At 34.9% G+C, this 16547-nt stretch overlaps 2 long non-coding RNA genes across 2 annotated transcripts; both read right to left on the bottom strand.

Annotated features, from left to right (window-relative positions):
- Window positions 1-4090: 4090 nt before the first annotated feature.
- Window positions 4091-8004, bottom strand: LOC144961072 (uncharacterized). The gene is made up of 3 exons (XR_013643047.1): window positions 7849-8004; window positions 4892-5052; window positions 4091-4178 (listed from the first exon to the last, which is right to left on the bottom strand). It is a non-coding gene; the product is annotated as an uncharacterized LOC144961072 (long non-coding RNA).
- Window positions 8005-11424: 3420 nt separating this feature from the next.
- Window positions 11425-16399, bottom strand: LOC144961073 (uncharacterized). Its single transcript, XR_013643048.1, has 3 exons — window positions 16103-16399; window positions 15103-15207; window positions 11425-12967 (listed from the first exon to the last, which is right to left on the bottom strand). It is a non-coding gene; the product is annotated as an uncharacterized LOC144961073 (long non-coding RNA).
- Window positions 16400-16547: the final 148 nt, after the last annotated feature.

Raw genomic sequence — 16547 nt, 5'->3', positions numbered from 1 at the left:
AATGGCCACCGATGACGTCACAAACCCATACTGCAGAGCCCCGCCCTCTTTCGACTCTAACAGAGTGGTGACACACTACTGTAGCATTAAATCCTGCTCACTCTCGATTCTTCAACCTGTCACGATTTCATCCATGATGAAATTTAATCATGATATACAGTTTGATTTCTTGAATTTACCACTTTTTAAAAAACCGAAGTTTGTTGCAATTAACCAGTGACTTTTATATAGAATTATTTCCATTGCTTAGGAAATATTGTGATTAACCGAAAGTTGCGATTAAACGAGTTGCAATTATCCGGAGTGGACTGTAATAGTATTACACATCATGACTCAAAAAAAAAAAAAAAAAAAGCAAACTATGTGTACCTAAATGTTATTCATTTCCTCATCAAATTACATTCTTACCATTAACATCATAGATCACATCAAAAGGGTTGTCTGGATTGACAGCAAGACATTTTTCAGGATTTTTAAAGCTCAAATCTCTCTGATCTGAAGTTACAAAAGAAATAGCATATTCTCAACATTAAACTATGATTTTGTGATGGCTGTGATATGGCATACTGTATGCATAAAGCAAGATGCAAAGACAGGTTTAAGTTTAAATTATTTTATATTCTTTTCAAAAATCCATTCTAGTTTTGCCAAAATAAAATAAACACGAGAAGTGTTGAGTTGGATAGCGCTAAAACTAAAAGTAGTAGTGGTAGTAGTAGTAGTAGTAGTAGTAAACGACAGATCTTACTCACTAGTGTGAATCTACAGTCTACAGAAGTTCCCGAATTATCTGACTCAACTTCCAAATGACTGACTGACAAGTGACAATCATCAATCGGTGTGTGTGTGATTGTGATGTCTACCCTATTGAAAATCTTAAATCAACAGTGATGTAATAAGAATGGCCAATAACTTACCATTTAAATTATCTCGGTGTCTCTTCAATGATGCCTCCAGCATCAATTTACCCCAGGATGCCATAGACGTCTAGTTTGGAACTCAGCAAGTGACGAAAAAATACTTGCGGCTATAGAGAGGACGTCCGTCGGCCACTCTCTTCGCAAGTCAGTAATAAGTGGTTATGAGATAATCATTGGTTCTTGAAAAATATAGAAACACAGCGGTTCATTTAAAAAGACTCTTTTGTAGATCAAGATATAATGTTAGGTATTGCACTTTAAAATCTCTTCAGACATAGAACGGGTCAACTTGACGTCTAGACCAAATCATTTCGAAGATCGATATGGCAACAGCAACGCCTGGAATGGAGGATTTAAATGCGGCATCTGACGATTCTACTGCTATGACAGAAGATGCTCCATTTCACGACGTCGAGATGGCTTCAACTGGCATCAGGCATCAACATGCTACTCAATAATGGGTTTGATGAAGCGTTTGACTAAGAATTAAAGTTGATAACTGATAACCACCTACTACTGACTTGCAGAGTGAGTAAGTGAGTGCCGAGTGCCTCTTTATGCGCGAAATTGACTAAACATACGTTTCACGAAAAAAAGAGTTACTATGTTTGCTTGTCTCTTGTCACCAAGATAAGAATCCGGACCAAGATTCGATAAATCTGTTTCTAAAAATAGATTATAATTCGTATATCTTGTTCATTCCTCAGTTCATCAACTTTCACACAATTTTATATTAGGTTTTCATTACTATAAAAATCCATATAATGCTCTAGAATTTTAGAGAAAATTTCGGAAAGATATATTGCCTCACTATTGAAATATATCGATGAAAACACTGGTACCCCTATTGTACTTTTTTCAGGCGGTCACCTTATTGACCAACGTGAAAATTTAGGCATAACTCTTCTTACTGTGGTGTTTAACAAATAACTTCAATACTATGATTTACAATTATATATCCTTGACGGTTGGGTTGACAACCTTAAACTAAAAATAGAAAAGTGAATGTGCTAGAGGTCAAATCAATAGGGGGACCGGATTTTGGTCTCCCTATTGGTAAAGTACTGTAAAATGAACTAATAGGGGTACCAAAAGTCTCCCTATCCGGTATTAATACATATATATATATATATATACATATATATACATATATATATATATATATATATATATATATATATATATATATATATATATATATATATATATATATATATATATATATATATATATATATATATATATATATATATATATATATATATATCACTTACTTTGATGATGATTAATCTTTTCATTCAATGAGAGATGAGTTTCTTACAACACACAATTTTTTTTATTTATTTCCAACGCAGACCCGTCAATTGTCACAAAAAGAACAGTAAAGGTAATGTGAGATGACCTCTACTGGCAGCTCAAGTTCTATTGCTAATTCTGCTGTCTACAAAAATGGTGTGATATGGTCTCAATTAAGTAAAAAAATCAAACCATGTCCATAAATGGATTTACAAAAATGACATCACCGGAGAAAAAGCACTGTTATCAGACCTGGTACCCCTTCACATTCCAAAACGAGAATCATAACGTCAGAAAATAGGAATTTCTTATTATTAGATAATAAAGACAGTGTTCTGGCACAGCAGGCAAAACTACGTATCATATATGTTAGGTAATGCAATGGGGAAGGGGGAAAGGAATGCAATTAATATTCCTACTTAGCTCCCTCTTGGCAATCATTTTTTTTTTTAAATCACTCTTAACCCCCCCCCCCCCCCCCCCCCCCCCACCCTTTTTTTTTTTTTAAATTACTATTTTCATCAGAATGAAGATAGGAATAATTCCGCTAAAAGCGGAAGGGTTAGCAAGTGTGTGGTATTGGAATCAGAGTTCATTACCAGCGTCCTTGAAATAATATCTTATACAAATAGTAACATCAAAAACTGAAAAGCCCCATTCCCTTCAATTTTGCAATAAATTTAGAAGTATAAAACACAGGTTTATGCTATACAATATCTCAAAATTACAAGTTTCATACCTGGTAAGGCTACCAGCTTGAGATAGACAGAGGCTGCATGAACTCCAGCAATTCTTTCTTGACAAGTAATTGACACCTATAAATATTTAAAAAACACAAAAATACAGATCTCAACACTTGTAAATTTCTAATTTTGCTTAGTAGAATTATTACAAATAAAATACTATTTTAATCGAAGAATACTTCAAAAGCACCTGGTGAGATATGAAACAATAAAAGCAGATTTGAATAAAATATTTGCCTCATTCAATTAATAGAAACAAGGAAACCCCGCTACATCTTCGATGTAAAACTTATCACTGACATGCATGTTATCTAAGCTACACATCATCATCATGGCTTATCCCTCCTGGATGTGGCCTCCGCAACTGCCAACCGAAACAAGCTTCTGTCCTGCGCCATCCTTCCAGATTCGGACGCATTTGCTTATGTCTTGTGACTATCTTCTTCCTGGTCTCCCTCTCCCTCTTTTTCTAAAAGACCCTCTATGAAATTTTTTTCAAGGGTGTCATGTCTCTTGATATGTCAAAAAAAAGCAGATTTTAGTTTCGGTATCATCTTGATGAGATATGGCTCCTTAATACCCAGGGACTTTTTCACATTTTGTTAGTGTTGGTTAGTTTTCTTTGCTGCCCAGGGAATGTGCATACACCACTTAATCAGCATTAACCCCTTAAAGAAATATACATGTATATAAATATCCCTAAGAAATCAATAAGCCATGGAACAACAAATAAACAAAAACCTCTGCTGGTTAGTAAACAGAGAAAATTAATACAGGAATCTACAGAGCTTCTTTGTTTACAATATTCAGTGTTGTTTCAGTTTGTGGGAGCGAGCTTGGGGGAAGAGCCACTAATCCCGTCTTTTGATTGTTCAAACATCTACTGATTAGCATTCTATAGGTTTTTCCACCCGATCCCCCCCCCCCCACCCCCCTCCCCTCCCTTTCCTGCAGTCGACACAAATTCACACACACACACACACTTGCTCTTTCTTTTATTAATATAGAGAATAGCTATTTCTTTCTCAAAGACAAGCAATAAAATCTACTTTTCCTATTTATCTGGAAGGATCACCTGATGCTGTCGTTCAATCATGACAATTTACAATGAAAAATTCAACTTGTAAAATTACCTTTCCTGCATTGTGGGATAGATAGGCCAGTAGAGTTACCAAGACTTTGTGTGAAATATCATTCTCCACCAAAATATTCCAAAAACCTATAAATAAGGAACAAAAGTGATATTAAGCTGTGGACTTGTGCAAACATTAAAAGTACAAACAAACAAAAACCATTATTACTACTTATGTATAGGTATATTAAAAACTCAGGTATCAAGAGGCAAGAAAAACAAACTCTCTTTCTTTGTCCCTTGAGATGAGAGTGTCAGGATTTATCTGATATCTGTTAGACTTTGATAGTTATGAAATCCTTGCGAGGTCTTAGAATTAGAAACAAAGGACATTTCGCTAGACAATTGTTTTTCATACATTTCTATTTGGACTGAAGTTTTTATTTCGTTAGGGTTTGATTTTTTCCCCAGCTTTCTCCTAAAAGCCTTCATTTGTTCACATTTAAGTGTGTGCAACGACTTGTCAGAGATATGGAATGCATAGGATAGTGAATTCTCAACCCTTGGCTGTAACGATAACAGAGTCCTTTTGAATTTTTTTTTTTTTTCTTGAGTGATAATTTTGGTAAGCAATATTTGGTTTTGTCAAAATACTAGTCACTTATAAGTAATCATTAATTATGATTTCAAATCATGAGATAATCTGATTAAGTCATCAACATTTTATTTTCCAGCATTTTTCAGTGGAAAAAAAATATATTTTATTGATTTTGTAATTTTTTTATTTTGTCTTGCAACACATTTATGTATGTTCCTAAAAAAAGTGACTCACTCTAGACCTAGAGTCAGATGTTACGTACCTTCTTCATTTTCATTTTCTAAATCTAAACAGGTCGATATCAACTGTCCTAAAGCCTCAAGTTCGTTAGCCAAGTATTTTGTTTCAGACAAAATTGAGCTGACTGGATTGGCAATGATCCCAGGTCAACAAAATCTTCACTCCAACATTTCTGTACCCATTCTGAAAGATAAAATGTATATTTATTATTTCCCTTATCATTATTAGTAAGTAGTACCTATGTTTTTTCAGAGTTCAGAGTTACTGCTATGCTAGTGCTAGCTGTGGAACCATCGTTCCTTTCAAGGTCTAACTACTACTACTATTATACCATTCTTAGATTTTAGTAGAGTTTGCATATTTGTAAAATGGCTTTGGGCTTGGGCTATACTATTATACTTTGATTTAAAGGCTAATTGTTTTTCAAAGGCTCTTTCAGCTTTTCTTACTTCCCATTTCGCTTGGTTCCTGAGCTTCCTCTTAACTTAATGTTTTGTGGGGAAGATTTTATGTCACTGATTATTGTGATAGGTTTGTGTTGTTGTTGTTGTAAGTGTTTTGTTATGGTATGACTGTCGTGTCTCGATCAGGCTGTTGTGAGTAATCTTCATGTTGTGTTTGTTCACTGTCTCCCGCGTAAACGTGACATCATCGTGTCTCCTATAAAAGCTTGTGACACCCTTCATTCTTTCTCTTGACCACAGCCTTATTCAAAGCAGACATACTATTCGCCTTTCGTTGAATCTTCCCACAGATCCGATCCGCCATACTTTTGGTATGTTATAAGAATCAGGCTAGACCGGGACGATTCCCGAAGTGCTCTAGAGCATTTTTTAACCGCCCATATATGTCCTCTACATATATGGAGAACGCCCACTTCGGTGGAGACTTTTTCTGAACTTTTTCCTTATTTTTTACATCGTGAACGAGATTGGGAAATCTGTTCACGACAGTTTACTATTATTTGACATGGACAACAGTCAATGTGGCAACTGGTCTACAGTAAACGAAGTAAGACCTCGCCCTGCACTTAACGACGACCGATAATGACTATTAATATTACTATTACTATTAACTACTAAAGTCTAAAGTAAAAGTAAAAGCATCAAGAAGGGTCACACTTGAAATCTTGAAACTTTAAAAAACTGCCTTGTCAGTTTTTAAAGTAGGGAGTTTAATAGAAATTCTAAATGTACCTCACACACTTGAAACCAATGTCATATGAAAGAGCTGGCAACACAGATTACAAAACAGTTTGAATTTTGTTTCTATCTTGATTAGAAATGTAGTTACGGCAGTTCAAAGTCTGAAATTTCAGACCGATTTTTACCCCAAAATTACCATTGCAAAGTTGTGACCGAAAACGTGTGATGTTAATAAAAAATGGTTAAAACAGTCAATATGGAGTTCTTATCATATATTGTATACCAAAATGTTCGTCTTATCGAGGACAATGCATTTACATTACTAAAGAGGAAGATAAACATTTCAAATTAACACATTATTACATAATATGACGCAAATGTTACATAATCAAAAACTCGGCTAGACGTAAGAAAGAATTTGCTCTATCACTTTTGGATTTATCCCCAATATCTCACTGAAACAATTGCAAATAATTACCCTCTTTTAATTAATACATAGAGAATAAAAAAGGGTTTGAGAGTATTTAAATGAAAAGATATAAACATGTTGTGTAATGACATAATGAGTTTATTTGTACCTATGGCAATTTAATTGCATATAAATCAAATAAAATGGTAGATTGAAAAAGTTCAAATAAATTGAAACAGATTCCCTATTATAATTAGAAGGAAAGTTCTGGCTTTTAATAGTTTAAAAAATTCTGCTGAACCAATTTGGGTTTATTGCTATTACATCATTTGAACTGACAATTAATATAATTTTATCCCCCCCCCCCTTCTCTCTCAATGTATGGGGGTGTCAAAACTAACAGAACTTCTTACCATAATAATTATTAAGGCTAAGGCCTTTAAAATATGGATACACATGATAAACATATCTAAACATATGGGAAAGAAACTTGATGACTTGATGGCAAAGTAAAATAAAATTAAATTAAAGCAATTGGTATTTTTAAAATATCGATATTATTAATATCGAATTTCACAAAGAGAAGAAATATACAAACTTTTAAAACAAAAACTATAAAATGCCTATAAATAAATTTGGAAAGTATGTATTCAAAATAAAAACATAGGAAATAATAGTACTGAAAATATTATGGACTAAATTTAACATAATACATAACTAAATTTAAAATATCGATATGAATATCGATATCGCCCGGCAGCCATGATGAGAAGATAATGTAAACAAGGCATTTCGGCGCAGAGTTAAAAGGTGTCTGCGCATCGATATAGAGCCCTGAAATTTGGCATGAATAAAGTTTAGATGTTATTCTAAAAACAAGCGTTTAAATTTTAAAAACACACGCGGTAAATAAAAAAATAAATGCATTTGAAAATTGCCAAATTTTAACTTCATATAACTTCTGGAATTATTAATGGATTTTTCCTTAATTGGCACCATTTAAAAGGAAATTGAAAGACGAAAATAATGATACCAAAATATCTGCGATATTCATCTTTATAACGAAGCTATGCATCTTTAATTGAACCCCCTAAAACGCGAACGGCAATTTCCAGTCACAACTTTCCTATGGGCGAGTTGGGTCAAAATTTGACTGCCACTGCTGCTGCTCACTAAACTGCCTATTTAAAGATTTAAAGTAAAGTCAAAGTAGAAGTAGAGTTTGGTTTAGAAATGAAAAAGAATAGAGGTAATGCGAATCTTGATGTCTATTACTGTTACACAGTGTGCATAAGAAAAATATTTATAATAGATTTATGACAATGAACGGCTCTTTTAAATGTCAAGTTTGTCATTCGGAGACGTCCAGTCATTGAATTGAAAATAAATGAATTGAATTGTCTTGTCAGTTGATCGTGTTCCAACCTTCTGGAAAAGAATGAAGCTGGAAGTCTTCAAAAAGTGCTATTATCCTTGTTGGGTCTGTCATTGTTTATCATTTATTGCCACACATTGGCTTCGAAGCACACAGATAACCAAAAAAATGACGAAAACACAGCAAAACGATGACGACCAGCAGGGTGTGTGTTATTGTTTACAATTGGCGCCAGGAGCCAGGGGAAATAATTTTCATCCTCAGCATTGAAGGGGGAGTAACTCAGAACCCGTTCCATAGATTTATATAGATAGAATGCTGATGACGTCACGCAATGACCTACTTTAGTTCCGGATGGCAAAAGAACTTGGCTGGCTTGTAAACATTGATGTGAAACAAGCTCTTGTCCAATTTTTTAAACGTGAAAAAATGCCAAATAACTGCATAATCATCGGATGCACTAGAAGACAGGGTCGAGATGGAGTCAAAATGTTCAGGTTCCCATCCATTAGGAAGACGAAGGACCCAAAAATAATAAATTTAACCCAGCGGAGACAGTACAGCGGTTATGGCAGCGATCAGAAGAAAGGGATTTGGCGATGGCTCAAACTCAAATCTAACTTGCAGCCACCGAGTTTGCAATGATCATTTTGTTAAAGGTAAGAATTGATGGATAAATTAAAATCTTAAATATTATATATACGATATGAATTAATTTTAATTATTGTGAACAAAGCAAGTTTACTTCGCTCCAACATCATCATGTAGCCATTGTGGGCCATAGCATGTCACGGAGTTGGCGGCAACCGAACAAGGTCCTTGCCTTAATTTCTGACGTTGCAAGTTTATGATTTAGTAAATATGTGTTTTTTTCTTTTTCATGGAAGAGAAATCAAATCAAAAATTTCAAACTCGGTGGTCTAACAAAATCTACGGAGAGATTTTTCACCGATGTGACTTTTCTATGCGAAACTCCGAAGTTGGAGAAATCATCTGACTCATCTCAGACTCAGATGTAATCTGTAGTCTGTAGGCGGTCTAGAAGGAATCATTTTAATTTTTTTGGTCCATACACGGTCCGGATGGATGATCTTTTATTTGTTGTGTTTAGTTATCAGATAGGACCATGAATATTTCATGCATTTCTCGTGCAACTTACTCTAAATCAAAATCAAAACCAAATGCCTCATTACCGATAGTGATAGGGCTACTTTCGTTTTCAAGCTTTATGAGATGAGGAAGTCTTTCACTGTTGTTCTGGTCATTCATTTTAGAATTATAATGTTCCAGTTTATAACTTATGCTTTGTCAAGATTATTTTATTGTGCATTTTTAAAACATGTTCTCCATTTGAAGAAATATTAAAAGTAAGGTTGCGTTTTTCTTAAGTTTTTTTTTTTCCGTTCCTCCGTCGGTGGTGTATTGTAAAGTAACACGAACAAACTGCTTTTCTACACCGCTGTTGGACATGTAAATGCTAGTTTGTGACAGAAGTTTAACACGCTGCTTAGTGATTGCCAGTGTCAGTTTATAATGTTAGTAATGGTTATTTTTTTACTGACAAAAATAAATATTATTATTATTATTATTATTATTTTAAATTTTAATCCAAAGAAAGAAACAATTGACCTCTATCAATCCACTAAAATAACTTTTCATAATTTTCATAGTTAGAAATTAATTTTAACTCAAGGTGAGGATTATTAGTTATAATGTTTCGTATAGTCATTAAATTAGGGCCTTCATATGGAATTTTCCCCAAATATGACAATAATAATAATAAAATAATTTCAATTTAAAAAAATTGTCCTTTGGGATCCCGATACTTTCATTGCAGCTATGTGGTATAGTTATCACCGTCATTTTGGAAGGATTAGGGTTCCAGACCCGTTCTGAGCAGTTGAGTCATTGGGAAAGGAACTTTATTCACATTCTCTCACCATACTCAGGCATAAATTGGGTAACTGGCTTTTAACATAGGCCTGTAAATTTGCCGGCATTTCTGGCAATTTCGCTCTGCCGGAACAAAAAATTAATTAAAATACTTTTTCATTTTGTTTAACAGCCTATTGAATTGGTAAAATTCTAAGAAAATATTCTGGGAAATGGGGATTTTTGCTCATGTTATTGAAAAAGCTTCGGCTCGAGGATTTTCAGGCAAGTTTTTCAGGGGGGCAGATGCAGGCCTGTTAAACAGCATTGTCTCTTTCCGGAAAAAATGTAATATCGCCTAACAAGCGTCATGTCTCGACCTGCATGTAAAGTCTTGCTGTTGGCTATAAACCCATTGCAAAGCGCTTTGAACAAATTTTCATTTAATGGAAATTGCACTATATAATTGTTCTACCCTTGTTCTAATTTGACAAAGCTTGATGTAAATTTAACGGAAAGCTTAAGGATTGTAAAAAAAAAATAATTAAAAAATTGAGCTTTATATTATAGCGCAATATCCACTAAATGTGCTCAAAGCGCTTTACAAGGGGTCCCTGGTCAACAGCAACATTTAACATGTAGAACGGGACATGACGCCTTTTAGGGGACGCTACAATTTTTCGGACAAAGAAAACGCTGTAAACGACCAGGTATTCATTTTACACCTGAGTACGGTGAGAGCATGTGAATAAAGAGCCTTTTCCAAGGACTCAACTATGCGCCGAGCGCGAGGCTCGAACCCTTGACCTTCCGATCCAAAATCGAGTGTCATACCACTAGACCACATAGCCACACAAGGACCAGGACCAGATTGTAATAGGCAAGAAATGACGTAATATATTTCAACAATCAATTTTTTGCCTTTACAGGAGGGCCAGCATCACTGCTGGATGAAACTGATCCTGATTGGGTTCCAACGTTAAAGCTTGGACATGGGGCAGAGAAAAAAACAGACCATTATTCATGTCTTAAAGATAGGAACAAACGCAATGACTGCAGGCAGCAACGGCTCTAGTTGAACAATCAACAATTGGAGAAAACTAGCTCAATCATTGACCATGTAAATGTAAGTGTATTGATTGTATCTGTTTAAAACAATATTTATGTAGGCATGATATCTCTTCCTACATGTTAATGTTAATGTTTCTGTTGGCTTGGGACATCTTGTAGAGTGCTTTGGGTGGATATTGCATGCGCTATATAAAAGCAGATCTCGCTCTCAGAAAATTTAATAGGTCCAAATCAAGCAATTTTTTTGGGGGGGGGGGGGGGTAAAAAGTGAGGTTAGCAACGTTTGTGCCGTTCATTACACTTTAAGGTCATTGCATTGCCAGTTGAAAGGAAGTTGAATAGAGAGTGAAAAGATTGTAGATCTATGCACATAACAATAGACAAAAGACACAAAATCATATTTCATATTGCAAAGTTAAGACACAAATCTATGACTATGAGGAAAGTAATAAGACAAAGGGGAATAGAGCACATATAAAGTGACTTCATTTGCTCATAAGGTATGTAAGGAATGCCTGTCCGGTGAGCCAGTAATGAAGTCAAAGTTTGTCCAAATTGTTGGTGCAAGAACTGACATCAAGAGAAGTTTTTTTTCAAATAACCAGACTGTACAAAAGCTTACATGGTTGAGTTTTAAGACTTTTAACTTCAGAGATAATAAATAACTGAACAAAAAACATCACTTCATTTGAATCAAAAGCTTTGTCTTTATTATGTTGATTAATTTTGTTTTATTTAATGAATGGGCAATGACAATTAATAAAAGAGGAAGATCCATTAAATTTGAGGACAATGAAATTAATACTATTGTGAGCATGTCCTTCTATGCTATGGATAGGTTGCCTTTTAGGATAGTTCATACACAATTAGAAAATTCTGAAGGTTTTTTGTCTTTGACTATAGCGTAACAAATTTTAAAAATATAGATTCTCTTTATTCACCTCTAGGGAAAATTTGTCTTTGGAGTCTATTCTAAAGGGAGACTGAAATAACCCAGGCATTGCCGCAACACAGCGCCACAAACTGAGCTAGGGCTGAGGTGACTTGCTCAAGGCCACACAACGTAGTGACAAAGTGTTCTTATGATGAGATAGATAGAATTAAATGAGTTCACCCATATTGATTTATTCCTCAATTATTAAGATCTGGGAGGAAATGTTTTATTAACCTTAAATTTAAATTATGCCGCTTAAGCTAAACGAATATATTAATATTATAGTCTACATGTTATTTTTACAAGCCAATTGTCATTTCATTGTGGTAAAAGGCAATCTGCACAAATCAGCAGAATGACCAATCAAACGTTTTTTTACAGAAGCATGTATTCCCTATGTATGTACAAAATACACACGCTGGCAACAAATTAAATTTAAAAAATAATAAATTATATGGCATAAAAGAAAAAACAAACATTCCCAGAAATGTAAATATTATGGGCTAAGTTTGTCCATTTTTATTGGTTATAGCTAGCAGTATCTACAAGAAGTTGATGGTTAGGTGCAGCGCTTGTAACACTCAATGGAATTTCCCGTGTAGAGAAAACATATGTGTGTTTTTTGTATACTGGTGTAGGAAATACAGTTCTTATTTTTGTTTCTTTTTTTGGCGAAGGCCAATAATTGCCCGAACATTACAGTACAGCAGATTTTCTGAGCATACATAGTTTGATTCCACAGGTGATAGAATTACATTTAGTTTTTAAAATATTTGCGTGTTACTTGTAGAGTTTGTAAATAAATAGTTTTAGAATTTTTAGGTTTGCCAGTAATTTTGTGCTCGATGATAAATATTTAACATTTGCTGTACGGAGCAATGGTGATCCACAACTCTATTTTTTTAAAAGAATAGATTTCCACATAAATATGCCAAACCATTTTGGAACTCATCATAAGGTTCAGGCACTATTGGCATTTGAAATTGAAGTCAAAGAAAAACTTTAAAAAAAATTATTTTGACCTGTAAAATGAATGACTTGCGTATTTGAGGAAATGGGGCTTAAGTTTTCTTTGTTTTCAAACATATTAAAATTAAAATTCCCAGTGACACGATAGACGCCAGAGGTGGTAGTTCAATAATGTACTATTTGCTCTATATATTAACTTAATCTTGGTATTTCTTTTACAGGATTGTGAAGACAGACATTTCAGGTTCCCATCTTGATGCTGAGCAGAAAGCACTTGTCGACACACAGAGTCCACTATAACCCAATTTTTGGGAATGGCGAACCTGAAACGAAAAGAAAGCAGTCAGACTTTTTATTCATTCTTTTCCAATAATGCTTGATTTTATATACCTTTGTAATCCTTTTCATTCTTTTCATTAGACTAATACATCTGTTAAATTTTTACTTTTGCCCGAAATGTTTGTGAAAAAATTGTACTAGTTGGAGTATAACTACTAGTAGTAGTAGTATTACTTCTGTTACCATTATTATATGTTCTGCAATAACATTCAAAACCTAATAATATTTTTGAATTGGCAAATAAATAGAAATCCATTGTATATTTATGAAGTTGGAGCACAATAAAGAAAATAAAGTACTGTAATGACTTTTTTAAAAATTTGTTTTATCCGTTGCTTTTGCAATTTGATGGTGAATGCTTGACTGAGTTCTCATTTTTCTACCCTGGGTGTGGGGTCATTGACCTTCCATTGTGGGCAAGGTCATTATTGCTTTCTTCACCCCCTATGTCTGTATTCCTTTTTCAGGTAGCTTTCTATCTTTGTTTTGGAATAAGATTACATGCTTTTATCCCCTGTCCTTAGATGAGAGGGTGACAAATGGATGTAAATTTATTTTGTAAATTTATAATTAACATTTTATAAACAATAGACTGGGTGGGGTCTTTGACTTCCCATGGTGGCAAGAGGTCATGCTATGTCCTCTATCCCTTATATTGTTTTCCAAGTTTCTTTATGTCCTTGTCTTGGAATGAGATTACTTGGTTTTGTCCTTTCGACTGCCGGAGTCATTGGCTGAGAGGGAAACAGTCAAATGAATATTGTTGGTTTTGGGAAAAAAAATTTCTTTGTCTTGTAAATCAGTTCGCGTAAATTTTTTTATTATATTATATATATGTGTGTATATATAATATGGGGGGCGAAGTGGCCGAGTGGTTAAGGCATTGCACTGTGATCCGGATGACCCAGGTTCGAGCCCCGCTTCAGGCACTTTCGTTTTTTTTTTCCTTGAGCAAGATTATTAACCCCAATTTGCTCACTTGGACAACATGGGTGATTCCGTTGACATCAGACATCTTGTTTGATGAGTTATCTATATTCCTTCGTGGAATGCCTAGGCGACGATATCTTATGATATCGCGGCGCAAAAGGCATAACGTAACTTAATATAATATAATTAAAAATAATACGCGAACGTTTGAGTGTATTCCTCTTAGGGGGGACCTGTGCTTGTGTCAGGATGAGACTTTTGGGTGTTATCAGACTTAGTACACTGATAGCATTCTCTTGGAATCTACATTTGTTCCTCTTTGTCTTACTTTTCTTGTGTGCTTTTAATTGTAAATCTGGAAATTTTTACAATCCCATTTTATTCCTTTTTACTGGTGCTGAAATGCGTCGCAAATGCAGTAAAACCCTTAAATCAAACATAAACATTTGAGTGTATTCCGTCTCTGGATTGAACTGTTAGGCGATCTCAAAACTAAGCACATTAATAATTTTGATCTACTTCTGCTCCGTATTTGATCCAAGCCCATTTTTCTTACTACGTATTTCGCAACAGCTTTTAATTGTGCTGAAAATGACCTAATAGTGTCGCAAGCACCGAAAGTAGTCCATCAGAACCATTAGGTCTATAGAGCCAGATTTCATCCCAGTTTCTATAGTGTGAAAATAATAACTTGTTACCCTTCGAACAGGGCGCTTTTCTATTGCCAAATTACTGCTGGGTGTACAAAAAAAAAGAAAGGGGAGGGGGTGGGGTCTTAACTTCATCTAGGATATATCTCGGTCTCTATGATTGTGAAATGGGTGCTCTACCAACTAAGTTAACGGGACTGCCATGAGTCGCATAACCATTTAAACGTTTATGTCCGAACACACTGACTGAGCAAATGTGAGTAAAGAGGCTTTTCCAAGGACTCGACTGAGTCTCCCATAGTAGAACTTGAACCTATTAAAGAAGTTTCTTATTTCTTTTTTTTTTTTAAGTTATTCATATTCTAGTTCAAGAAAATTCATTGTAATGAATATAGCCATATGTTAAAAACCTCTATATCTTATTATCAATCCTGCATGGAGTAATATAAATAAATGTAGAAATCAAAATAATAATATGTAATAACAGTAATAATAATCATAGAAGTGAGATGAAAACGGGGGGGGGGGGGGGGGGTTACCTTAGCAACTAGTACCCCTTTCCCACAGCTAGGAGGCTTAACCCATTTTACATCCGTCACCCATCCATTGTAGGCCTGATTTTAAGTAGTCAGTCCCTTGTAAGCCTGAAAAAAAAATGTGGCAATGGTGGTAATATTATTAATTGAAACTCGAGGATAAAAACTGTTGTTATCACATTTAGTTAACAACAGTGAATTAAATTTGCTGTGAAATGTGGAGTACTCATCTGAAAGGTTATTAGAATTATTCAGAGAGACACAATTCCATAACTCAACATCAGCCGTGGGGCTAAAAATTATATAGTTTGGGGATTGAGTAAAATATCGAATAAAAAAGTAGTCATTCAATGGAGCCGAAGTTTAACCTGGTTTGAAAAGCGCGAAACGGGCCATAGCAATTGCTACCCTTTAGATAGGACTCTAGTCTATGTCAAAGTACTTTCCGCTAGATCTAACAGACTCAGCTACCCAATCACTGCTGGATTGATAAGGGGAGTGGGATGAGAAAAATAAATTCACTCGGGATCAAGCTCAGTCCCTTGGAATGGGGTGGGGCTTTTAAAACAGTCTTATGGGCATGGTGTTTTGTTACTGTATTATATCAGTTTAGATTTGGACTCGGGATCACATTGATTTCATAGTCATCGCCTGCCCTGGTGTTTTTAATTTAAATTATTATTTATAATCTTTGGTGAATTCGGAGGAATTCATCACCTTAAAGGCAAAATAGTTGAAATTTGAATGTAACCACACAGACTCATTGATCCACTACTTAGACTGACTTAGACTAAACTTACTAAGACTCGAAGACTAAGATTAAGACTAAGACACTAAGATGATCACGACTCGTGAAGCAGGTCATATCATATTAATATTTCCGTGTCAGGTTCGACATATCTGTCTTCTGTGATTTTTTGAGAATAAATCTTACAATTAGCCGTAGATGGTGTAACATAGTATAGGTATAGCATAGGGAAACGATTAAATAATACAGACTTACCGTGAAATGTGTAGACCGTGTAGACAGAAACTTGTGGTCGTGACGAGGTTGTTCGCTACATCAAACGATGAGACTGGCTGTAGTTCCTAAAGATTATGGCACCAGTCGTGTTCACAAATGGCATAGGGGTCTACATCATTAACGGGAAATTTTTAAAAAATATATTTATGTCTAGAACCAGAAAAATACGGAAGATTATCGACAGAAACTAATATTTTACTATTCTACGCCATTGTCTTCCATTCCTTTCTGCCACCCGGAAGTAAACTTCCACTCCGATCAGCTGTTTAACCGCATACTATCTATATTACAAGATATCTCTAATCCGTTCCAAGACCCGCGACTACAGTGTACGTGACGGATATCATGACGTGACGTGACGAAGACTATGGTGTGACTCACCTTTTCAAAGCGGTATTATGACGGGATGAAGTAAGTGATGGAA

This window comes from Berghia stephanieae, unplaced genomic scaffold (assembly GCF_034508935.2).
Source record: "Berghia stephanieae isolate SIO BIC M18660-M18661 unplaced genomic scaffold, UCSD_Bste_1.3 scaffold132, whole genome shotgun sequence".
Taxonomy (NCBI): domain Eukaryota; kingdom Metazoa; phylum Mollusca; class Gastropoda; order Nudibranchia; family Aeolidiidae; genus Berghia; species Berghia stephanieae.
Note: the sequence above shows the minus strand (reverse complement) of the source record. Positions and strands in the feature narration are given on the sequence as shown.